Source organism: Gavialis gangeticus, unplaced genomic scaffold (assembly GCF_001723915.1).
Source record: "Gavialis gangeticus isolate Ggan-Ray unplaced genomic scaffold, GavGan_comp1, whole genome shotgun sequence".
NCBI lineage: Eukaryota > Metazoa > Chordata > Crocodylia > Gavialidae > Gavialis > Gavialis gangeticus.
This window is the reverse complement of record NW_017729029.1, coordinates 39,261,041-39,269,132: the sequence shown is the minus strand read 5'-3', so window position 1 is coordinate 39,269,132 and position 8,092 is coordinate 39,261,041. Positions and strand designations below refer to the sequence as shown.

Genomic DNA, 8,092 nt, shown 5'->3' with positions numbered 1-8,092 from the left:
TGATGGGCAGCCCAATTTTTTTTTTTTTTTTTTTAACAGCTGCCCCCTCCCTGCAAGACTCAAAGTGTAATTCAAACCCTGTTAGTAATTCGTTAAAAAAAAAAAAAAGCTCAACAGATTCAAAGAAGAGGACCATGTTTCTACCTACCTTTTAATTAGTCCAACATGTCCCACCACTTAAATTTGTACAGGGTTGTAGGAAAAACAGCTTGTGGTTTGAGAGAGCAGTTATGAGATAACTTCCAGATTAAAACAGGTACCAGATTATCAGTAGGAGGAAATTCTTCATTTACACTCACCTATAAAACAACCTTATTTCAAGGAGGTCTATTGTTGATCCATGAAAGAAATTAACAAGATTATGAGAAAGATAGCTAGAGTGAGACTGGGTTTTCCTGTCCTTGTATATCAGGTTTGTTATATGGCCAAAATGGGTTGTTATTAGACCTGGATAGATAGTACATAATAAATAATAGTTGATTAATTCAATCTCCTCTTCTGCATGTGGAATTATCAACAACTGAATTGAAAAGCTCTTGTTATTCCATTTTTGTTAAATTTCATTTTTAAATCTTTGAATTGATCATGAATATTCAACACTTGAGGTCATTTGCAATTGGTTGCATAAGTCCCATGGCATTATTTCCATCCTCTGATTGAATGAGCCCACCAGAAATGAGTACTAGCCCATTCAAAAAGTAGAAACCATTTTTTTAGGACTGCCCATGTGTAGACTGAAATTTCCTTCCTGTAAACATTTGTACTGAAAATGCAATCACTTGGATGTTTGTAGAAAGCAGACATAAAAGGAGTGTGGGCTTGGCTAAAGCAAAAGCATTTATAATTTAAAGAGCAAGTCCTTAGCTTTGCTGAGCCAGCCACCAGAGATGTCAATTAGAGCCAACTGTGCCATTGGGTCCTGTGCTGGAGATACCTTTCTGCTACCCCCAAACTCATTTTATATTGGAGACACCAAACAGCCAGAGTTTTCATTCACTCTTGAGTTGAGCTGGTAGCCTAAAAGCGATTTTTTCTCTCTCCCCATTCCCAGTCCCTGGAACCATCTAGTCCCCAGAACTTTTAGAAATGTAAAGGATGAATGAACACATCAAATGCCAAGACATTTTGAAAAAATAACAAATGTAAAAAAGAAAAAACATGTGCCAATACCATTGCTGGGCACAGACAGCTCCATATTTTGTAGCTTCCAGACAAAGTCAGCAGCAACCGTCAGAATCTGTATTTCAAGTCCGACCTTCTGCTTTTATCTATATTTTAAACCCCACACAAGGTATACAAGGCGAATGTTGCTGTTACAGTCAGAAAAGCCTAAATAATGGATGAAGAACAGAGGCTGCAAAGAAAAAAAAGAAAGCTAGGGGGAAAAAAAGACTGGAAGAAAAAAGAAACCCTCCAAAATCAGAAAAAAGATGAACAGCCACAAGTAGTAAGAGAATCTCATAACTCCACTCCTGCACCAAGAAACATACTGAGTTGCTCAGTTGCCATGACTGACTTTGCTTATCAGTACCAAGAGCAAAATTCAGTATGTGTTCTCCTCTCCCCCCACCCACTGCACCGTAATAAACTGGGCTCAACTTTCAGAGAAAGGGAGAAGTTGGAAAGGTGGTGGTCTTAGCTGGAGGACATGAGAGGAAAAGGTTGCTGTATAGATCGGGGTTCTCTCATATTCCTCTGAGACAGTTTACAATCTTCCAAATTGTATTCAGGGTTGCAGCATTCTCACTTCTGCTGATATTGCCTACCAATATAGTATTGATTGCAGGGAAATGCTTGCCTTCCTGGAGGCCCAGATGATGCTACAGAATCATAGGTTTCAAAATGGACCTCAACAATCATCTGGTCCACAGGAGTGCTATTATTAAACCATCCCTGTTAAATACTTATCCAGCCTACTCTTGAAAATCTTCAATGATGGAGATCGTACAGCTTTCCTGGGCCGTCTATTCCACTGCCTTACTGTTCTGACAACAAGGATGTTTTTCCTGAGAGCTAATCTAAATCAACTTTGCTGCAATTTAAAAACACTGCTTTGTGTCCTGCACTCTGCAGCAAGGGAAAATATTTTTTCATAGACTCATAGAGAAGCTGGCCCGGAAGGGACCTCCAGAGGTCTTCTAGTCCAACGCCCTGCCTGAGACAGAATCATCCTTATCCAAACCATTCTATGTAATCCATAATCTAAATGCTACATAAAGCTAGTGTCAGTCCTGACACATCACAGATAAGACACCATAACCTGCCACAGTGAAAGCAGGAACTGTGGCAGCCAATGCCCTTTCTACAGAGGTTGTCAACATATCCTCAAGAGATCCCAGGTAAAGGGCCATGTCCCCAGCTACAGGGGAAGGCAAAATCACCTACATCTTATACTAGTCTGACCATGGGGTAAAATTCTTTTCTGATCCTAAATATGGAGGTCATTCTGACCCTGAGCCAGGAACCTCTGGCTTTGGTCCCAGAGCATTGGCACACCCCAGTCAAAATCCCCAGCTTTGGCTGTAGCCAACACCCAGTGCCTCTGTCCAGCCTCTTCCTAAGCACCTCCAGTGATGGAGAGTCCACAACCCCCCTGGGTGGGCTATTTCACTGCCTCACTATTCTAACAGTGAGGAAGGTTTTTTTCCTGATATCCAGTCTAAGCTTACTCTGATGTAAGTTCCAGCCATTGGTCCACATCCTCCTCTTAGCAGAAAGAAAAAAAAGGTACTTTCCCTCTTCTTTTATGACAGCCCTTCAAGTAATTGAAGACTGTTATCATGTCCCTTCTTAAGTGCCTTCTTCACAAGCTGAACATGCCCAGCTCCTTCTGCCTCTCCCTCATATGACTAGATTTCCAAGCCCTTCATCATCCCTGTTGCCTGCCTCTGGACCCTCTTTAACTTCTCTGCATCCTTTTTAAAATGGGGTGCACACAACAGCACACAGTTCTCCAGATAAGGCCTAACCAGTGCCAACTAGAGAGACATGATCACCTCCCACATCTTGCACTTAATTGATGCATTCCAAAACCACATTTAACTTTTGGGCAGCTGCATCACACTGCAGACTCATACTGAGTCTGTGATTTACCAAGGCTCCCAAATCCTTTTCCATAGAGCTGCCATCTAGCTACATGTCACCCATTTTGTATTTGTGTTTTTGACTAATCTATCTGAAGTGTAGCACCTTGCATTTGTCTGCATTGAAATTCATCCCATTAGTTCTAGCCCATCTTTCCAATCTGTCAAGATCCTTCTGAATTATGCTCCCATCCTCCTATGTGTTCACAATCCTTCCCAGTTTCATGTCATCCACAAACTTGCTCAAGAAGCTTTCTAAGCCAGCATCCAAATAATTAATAAACATGTTTAACAGCACTGGGCACAGAACAGACCCCTGTGGGACTCCATCTCCTGCCATTTTGACATGGATCCATTAATAATTAACCTTGCATGTGGCTACTGAGCCAGTTATCTATCCACCTTATAGCAGTGTTGTCCATCCCACATTTCTCCAACTTGTTTATGAGAAGGTCATGTGGGACCTTGTCAAAAGCCTTGCTGAAGTCCAGATACACTATATCCCGACCCATTGTCAAAGAAGGAGATCAAGTTTCCTTGACATAATTTGTTTTTCATAAATAATTGCTGGCTGCTTGTGATCAGTCTTTCCTCTTTCACATGCTTGTAAATAGCCTTTCTTATGGCAGCTTTTCAAATATTTCAAGACTTTTATCATGTCCATCCTTAATCTCCTTTTTTCCAGGCTAAACATACCTAGCTCTTTCAAGCTTTCTTCACATGGCTTTCTTCCTCACCTCTGCATCATTTTTGCCACTTACTTCTGGACCCTCTCCAGCTGCACCACATCTTTCTAAACATGTAGAGCCCAGAATTACACACAATATTGTGGGTAGGGCCAAACCAGCACCTAACAGAATGGTACTATCACCTGCTGTGTCTTACACCTAATATGCCTGTTGATACAGCCCAAAATCACAGATGCTTTTTTGTGACTGTCACACTGGTGACTCATACACCAAACCCCTAGATCTTTCTCAGCATCTTTACTGCCCAGCCAGACTTCTCTCCTTCTGTATCTATGCACTTGCTCCCTGTTCAATCCAAGTGGAAGAGAGGAACTATTATTTTGCAGTAGTATAGAGTTGCTTCGTTATGCAAGTAGATTCTCTGAGTGTTTAAAGGTTTGTGATTCATGGAAGTTGTGAGCTTATGCTCTAAACTAAAGGTGCTATAACGATTAGGTTATGTCTACACTGCTGTAACTGGAGTTCATGTATGTTGCCTTGAGTCAGCTAGCTCAGGCATTGTGAGCAGTGTGGCTGTAGTCACACATATGTCTGCACACACTAACTATAATGTAGGTAACACATGCAGCAGCTAAAATATGGACTTGCTTTTAGCTGACATTAGTTCGGCAGGATGGTGAGGCTGAACACAGCACACGGATGCAAATCACTGGCTAGAGCCACACCCCCCGTCTGTCTTCTGTGGCACACCTGGACATGCCTCACGGCACACCAGCTGGGAAGTGCTGCTGTAGAGTGCCAGAGCCAATTAACCTGCCCTACAGAGCAGCGGTATAATGGCTATACAACTTTCTGTTTGGGCGATGGCAAGCACAGAGAAGTACTGTGCGACTCAGCAGGCTGCTGGGCACAGCAAGAACAGTTTGTGGAGGTAAACACTCCCATCCCCGCCCCCCCATTCACCTTTGGTGACTACGATATAGACATAGCCTTGGCCTCACAAAAGGCCGTCCACCCCATACAAGGGCCTTCATCAACAATGGCTGCCTTCATCCCTGGAGTCATGTACAACAGTTTCACCATGAGACAAATCCCTTTAGAGCAGATTTTGTCCTTCACTGCTGTTAATTTTGCATTGGCTCAAACCAAGTAGACAAACACAAACCTCAGAATACTGACCCTGCTGTGCTAGTTACACTGAACAGTCAAAATCCCAGTTCCTTCTCCGCTTCCTCCATTCCCCATGTCCCATAACATCTCCACTTAGAGTCATTGGAAGGTTTCAGAATTGATGAATTAAGACCATCCGGGAACATGATTGTTTATCTGATGAGGATTTCAGCAATGGAAGCAGCAAATGCATATGAGTTTCACATGGAAATATTTGTTGCGTCTTTATTTATTTCCATATGCTAATATGTAGCCAGAGGCTTATGTATTTTCAGTGTATTTAAGAGTAGCAGGGAAATTTTGTTTTTAACAATGTAACTCTGAATGAAGAGTGTAAGGATTATATATAAATCACCATTATACCAAAAATCAGATTGTTGTTCTGTACCTTTTTTCTCCATTTCTTTTTTTATCACTTCTTTTGGGTAAAAAAAATCATTACTGCTTTTATTACACTGGTACCTAAACTCCCAAAGAAACCAGAGTTCAGCAAAATATTTTACTTTAATAAATATGCATATTAATGGTATTCAAACTTCTCAAAACTAACTTCATGAACCAGTTTAGTATCAGAGCTAATTAACATGAAATAATAATGTAATTTGTTCACCTACCTTGCAATTTTTTTCCTGCATAGATAAAAATTGTAAGGCAATATAAATATCCTTATCAAATACTCCCAGCCCCACACATTCAAAAATTGAGTCAGTTCTCAAAAATCTTAAATTCCGGGATTTTTTCATTTGCCATTTGGTTTTGGATACACAGGTTCCCCTAGGGCCACATTTTAAGCTTTTCTCTGCATTCAGGAGCACTAGAAATTTACCATTTTTTAAATTCAAACTGAGTTTTTCTCCAAATTACAATATTCTTTGAAAGGAGGCATCAAGAAAAATGTCATTTATTTTGTGAGTCACGATAAATTTGAAAGACTAGGGCTTATCTACAAATACAATTCAGTATAAAATTGAAGTTACGCCATAGTGACATTTTATGAAAAAAGAGGTCTGATTTACCCCATGATGCTCCAGCTTTACACTAGTGTAACCCTATGGAGCTAGATCAACACAGAAATGGAAAACAGCATTGGTGAATAAGGCCCTTTGGACCAAGCTTCCTGCTGGTTTAAGTTGCTCTGATTTCACAGACCTCAGTGGAATTTAGTCATATACCCCAGTAAAGAACTCAGTGCATTATTTTTAGTCAGGCCCATCATTCAGTAAATACCAATGCTGCAAAACTCTGTAAAGATGTGAATATCATGGTAATATGTGTTATCATGTGTTTGAATCCTATCTTTTCACCATATTAAGAGCTGTGGGAGGAACTAGCATGCTTTTAATGAACCTAGAAAACTCAGGATCTATGCTACGTACTCCTAAGTATCATCTATTTGCCCTTTATTTCGTAACAATATACATAAAAGGAGCTAAGTCTTGGAGCGATAGATGTCTAACTTTTGGCTGCCTGCCCAACCTTTAAGTTATTTGGAGATCTGTGTAAAACAGCTAAACTCCTCAGTCTGATATCACCTACCATGTTCATGATCAGATTACGCGCAATGGAAGGCCTGGGATGATTAAAAGGTTGCCTTGGAGAGCATGTTGTGTAAGGACATGAGCTACAGCCACAGAAACTGAGGGTTTCCTTCTATTTTGGATGGCAGAGCTTTATACTGAAGGGAAAAGAACTCATTGTGGCTAACAATAGCTCATTGTAGACTGGATGACTCACAATAAGAAAAATAACATAACCATTAAATACAAGCCCCTTTTGCTACCTCATGCGACACAAGTCAGAATCTAGCAACTGACTACCAAATGATGGCATCAAAGATGAGTCAAAGACAAGTCTGGGAAAATACAGCCATAGTGTCAATCTTTGACAAGGTCAGCAAGGCAAACATCCAACCAAACTCTACATCCTTGGAGCAGACCTGGAGAAGTCTTTGCCTTGGCAAGGGTTGCAAAGGGCTAGAATGGTTGGACCTCAACAGTAGAGATGAGCCCCTTGCTGTTGTGGAGGATTTCTGGGATGGAAGTACAGAGATGGACAGAAGCAGATCTTTTGCCTCACAGAGAGACTGGAGATGTCAGGTATGGATGGGTGGATACATGAATGGGGCAGTGCTCATTCACAAATGGCTATAATTGAGGCCTAAGCTTACTGAAGAGACTTCCTCTATGAGATGGAAACATTTAGTATAAAAGGGCAGAAAGAGTGTCAGGAAGACTTTTTACCAAAGGTTGGCTTAGAAAGGCTGTCCTGCTGAGGCCTTTGGCTTGCAATATTTTGAGAACGGGTAAACTAATGGACAATTTGAAATGCTGAGACCCTACCAGACCTAAAGGAGTATTTCTGGCTGTAGTCATTCTTAACCTTCATACATTTATGAGAAGGCAGCACGTATTCAGCACTGAAGCCTGTCTTGCCCAGGTAACCAGGGATGACAGTGACACATCCACTGATGAAATCTTATCCCAAGGCAGTGAAGATGCTGACATTATTCCAGACATGGGAGATTGTTCAGAGCAAGAAGACCATGTGCCTATGGAAACTTCATCCAGCTCAGATGTGGAGGAGTTGGGGCCACAAGCAGAAGCGTTGCCAACACTTCCAGCAGGAAAGGGAAGAGGACCAGCCCGGGGCTGCCATGGAAGATCAAGGACAGCTACAGCAGGACATGGAGCAGAACCACTGCCACTTCCCCCCACCCAGAAATCATTGCAGATGAAGACATCTTTAGAGGAAGGAATTGCAGAGCATGGGGAAAAAGTCCACGGCTAATACATCATCAGAGAATAGCCAAGCCCAGAGTCCATGGAAGTGCTGGGCCAACGAGAGAAAGTAATAAAAACACAACGGTGGAAACGTTCCACCTGTTTCTCTCACAAGATATCCTGACTGTTATCATAAGAGAAACAAACAGAGAGGTGGAAGGAAGATTCAGGGAGAGGAATGGTAGCCATCCTGAAAATAGAGAGGAGTGGAAAAAGCTGGATGAAACAGAGCTGAAGCCTACAGTGGCCTCCTACTGCTGAGTGGTCTATACCATGGTGGTCACGAGGCCCTGGAGGAGTTGTGGGAGCAGCACACCGGGTGTCCCTCCTTCTGTGCCACCATGAGTTTAAAACGATTCTGTCAAATCAC

General features: G+C 41.8%; 1 long non-coding RNA gene across 1 annotated transcript in view; it reads left to right on the top strand.

Annotated features, from left to right (window-relative positions):
* LOC109300412 overlaps positions 1-3,299 on the top strand; it is a 4,630-nt gene extending 1,331 nt beyond the window's left edge. The window contains exons 2-3 of the long non-coding RNA XR_002098206.1: positions 1,010-1,012; positions 3,182-3,299. This is a non-coding gene — a long non-coding RNA (uncharacterized LOC109300412). The remainder of the gene's footprint in view (positions 1-1,009; positions 1,013-3,181) is intronic.
* Positions 3,300-8,092: the final 4,793 nt, after the last annotated feature.